We start from the raw sequence: 3,485 nt of genomic DNA, 5'->3' as shown, positions 1-3,485 counted from the left end.
CTCTCTCTCCCTCCCCCTCTCTTCCTCTCGCGCACTGACGATGATGATTCAAAGATCCGGAGGACGGAGTCGGGGTGGACATGCTGCGGGGGGGCAGCGCCGTCTCGTGGACGCCTTCCAGCAGCTCGAGGATTTGCGGCTCGCAGCTGTTGAGCGGCTGACAGACGCGCGTCGGAGCTCGAGCCCCCTTCGAGCCGCTCCAGGTCTGCTGCCCGGCCGGAAAACACCACCGCTGCGCCTCGACGGTGAGTTTGTCCTCCTTGATCATCTTGCCTCCCCCCCTGAGGAGAAACTTTAAGGCTCTCACGGTGGCGACCTTTAACCCAACGAACACATTTGGGGGGGCGTGCTTCGGCTCTTCTTCACCTTTTATGTCTCTTTTTTTTTTTTTTTTTTACTTTCCACTCCTCAGAGGTCGCCTGGGGTTTGGAAAGTATGCTCCTGGTCAGGCAGCTGTGAGCAGTTTCACCATACATGGCCGGCAGGACCAACTCTTAAAAGAACCATGGCTGCACTTCGGTACCTCGTCGTCCATTAGTTCTGTCTCGATAAAACCCGCGGCTGTTTGTCCCCCCCCTCGGTGCTCATGTTTAAATTTAGCTCACGAGCGCCTTGGCTCCTATTTTTAGAGCGTCAGAGTGGTGTGGAGACGTGACGCCGGACGCTTACCGACAGACACAGGCAGGAACTTTGGCACCCGGCGCGCCCAGCTGTCCCCGCCAGAGGGTTTCTCTGCAAACACCTTTCACCCAAACTGAGGCTGAAAAAGTCCAGGTGAGCCTTCAGGTAGAGCTCCAGTCCTGACGCTCACCCAGGGATCGGAGACAGGCAGACAAGAGACACAGGAGACATCCTGGGTGGACAGGGCAGGTTTGGTAAGAATGCCTGTCGCCCGCTGCCTGTCGTGCCAGCGTTTCAGACTAAGACCATCTTAAGATGAGAGGTGCAATCTTGTGACATATCAGAAGACGGTAACGCTCACGGCATGTGTTGGGAATGACTCTCAGCTACTATCATGTCACATTTCAGCTCGGTGTGTCTTAAACCGACTGAGTTAGAGCCATTTTTAGGGGGTTGGCTGATGTCAGCCATGGCAGTCATCTTGAATCGGACTGACTCATAACGTTAAATCAGCTGTAGACGCACATCCAGACGCACATCCAGTTATTACTCCCTGAAGGTTTTGTTAAAATCAGCTCAGTGGTTCATGAGATATTTTGCTAACAGACAAACAGGGTTTACTCCAGCAGTTATTACTTAAGTTTTTAGTGAAGACGGCTCACAGAAAGTAGCCCATCGAGTACATGTTGTGAACGACTCTCAGCTGCTACCACACCGAATTCCTGCTCAATATTTGTAAAAAGGACTAAGCTACAGCCAGTTTTGTGCTTTTTAAAGTCAGTTGGCAGTGGTGGCCATCTTGATTTGGGTTGACACCAAAAGTCAATTAGTTGTAGACATACATCTAATGATTACTTTCTGAAAGTTACATTTAAACTTGTCCTGTGGTCCATGAGATTTTTTGCTAACAGACAGACACAGGCAAAGACGTTATGGTCCGCTTCTGACGACCAGAGGAAGCTGATAAAACCGGATTCACGTTAAAAACCAACGTGGTGTAAACGGCTCCCTGTCCTTTCCATGAAGTAGCCCTGACGCTTGGGCGGTGCGGCGGGTCTGGGAGTGTTTATTTGTGTTGCTATGGAAGGAGCGGTCTGCGGCTGAAAGACTAGTGGAAAGACTGAAACAGGAGCTGATGGGAGACCTAAGAGATCTGGCCTCGATGCTTCCTCCTCCTCCTCCTCCTCCTCACTTTTTCCTCCACAGGGCTCCTAATGTGTTCATTTAAAGTAATTCGACTTGGTTACAGCAAATTCATTACAAACATAATGAACAAAGCTGGAGCTCTTTCACTCGCTGGTGTCGATCAGCGGTGGGTGACAGACTCTGAGTCGGGGTGGATACTGGATCACTCCAACCGAGCGGACTTCACCTCGCAGCCGAACATTTAAACGTCAGCCGAGAAAACTGACTGACTGAGGAGGCTGAAACCGGGATGTTCAGGTTAAAAGAAGCGGAACAGGAGCTTAAAGCTAAGGAGAAAAATGCTAGCTAAAAGCTAAAAGGAGCAAAAATTCTAGCTAAAAGGTAAAATATGCAAAAGTCTAACTGAAACTAGAAAAATAGCTGGCTAAAAGTAGTGAAACATTAGCTAAAAGTAGCAAAGTACTAGATGAAAGATAAAAGCTGCTACTTAGAGTCAGCGTTTTGCTGACTCTTAGTAGCAGCTAAAAAAGAAAAAGGAGCAAAAGCCTAGCTAGAAATATCAAAAAGTCAGCTAAAAGTAGCAAAATGATAGCTAAAAGAAGTGAAACATTAGCTAAAAGTTATGTCTAAAATCTAAAAATAACGCAACACTAGCTAAAAGTTGCAAAACACTAGCTAAAAACTAAAGGTAGCAAGCTACTAACTGAAAGATAAAAAGAGCAAAACGCTGACAACAAGGAGCAGCTAAAAAGGAAAAGGAGCAAAACTAGTAAGAAATACCAATAAGTCAGCTAAAATTAGCAAAATGCAAGCTAAATGTAGTGAAATATTAGCTAAAAGTAGCAAAGTGCTGTCTAAAAGCTAACACAACACAAGCCAAAAGTTGCAAAACACTAGCTAAAAGCTAAAAGTAGCAAACTACTAGATGAAAGGTAAAAAGAGCAAAACACTGACTACAAGGAGCAGCTAAAAGGTAAAAGTAGCAAAACCCTAGCTAGAAATACCAAGAAGTCTGCTAAAAGTAGCTAAATGGTAGCTAAAGGTAGTGTAACAGCTAGAAGTAGCAAAGTGCTATCTAAAATTCTATAGGGAAGACATTTCTAACTAAAGTTTAATATGTTGAAAAGTAATAATATTACCAAAAAACTAACTGAAGAATGAATCATCCAGCCAGAATGTGCTGAACGAGCTGAACATTTTGACGTGTGAAAGATTAGAACAGGGCATGGTCGTTACAGGTGAAAAAGGTCCTGAAGTATAAAAACGAACAGAATGACTTCGACTCAGTATTCATCCAGGTTTACAGAGTCAGCAGAGTTTGGACGTGCTGCAGACCGGCGCTGCTTCTCCGGGTACGTCCGATTCTTTCACACGCGCGACTAATAAATACAAACGAGGGGCGAGATGGGCAAGAAAAATGAGCATTTCCACCGAACTTATTCCCTATCAAGCCCGTGTGGAGATGTCGCTGTCATTTCCCTCTCCTATTTGCAGGCAGCATTCATTTGTTTGCTTGTGAAAGAGGAGCTATTCATCACTGCTGGGCTCGCAGGCCGTCTGACGGGTCCTGGGGAGACCTCTCAGCCCTTTGTCCTGCTCAGTGTTTACGCCGCGAACAGCAAGAAAGAAACCTCGTGCCCCCCCCCGGGCCAGCGGCAGGCGAGCTCGTTCGCCTTCATCCATCACCCCCATCCACGAGCGGGGGGGCGGGGGGGGGG

At 47.1% G+C, this 3,485-nt stretch overlaps 1 protein-coding gene across 2 annotated transcripts in view; it reads left to right on the top strand.

Moving 5' to 3' along the window:
- Window positions 1-49: 49 nt before the first annotated feature.
- Window positions 50-3,485, top strand: part of sgcg (sarcoglycan, gamma) — a 17,453-nt gene continuing 14,017 nt past the window's right edge. The window contains exons 1-3 of one of the 2 annotated variants that reach the window (XM_025006784.2): window positions 50-245; window positions 413-519; window positions 630-774. The gene's annotated coding sequence lies outside the window, so the exon portion shown is untranslated. The remainder of the gene's footprint in view (window positions 246-412; window positions 520-629; window positions 775-3,485) is intronic. The other variant, XM_017420036.3, reaches the window with a different exon arrangement.

Source organism: Kryptolebias marmoratus, linkage group LG2 (genome assembly GCF_001649575.2).
Source record: "Kryptolebias marmoratus isolate JLee-2015 linkage group LG2, ASM164957v2, whole genome shotgun sequence".
Taxonomy (NCBI): domain Eukaryota; kingdom Metazoa; phylum Chordata; class Actinopteri; order Cyprinodontiformes; family Rivulidae; genus Kryptolebias; species Kryptolebias marmoratus.
The sequence above is the reverse complement of the archived record's forward strand: the minus strand, read 5'-3'. Positions and strand labels throughout refer to the sequence as shown.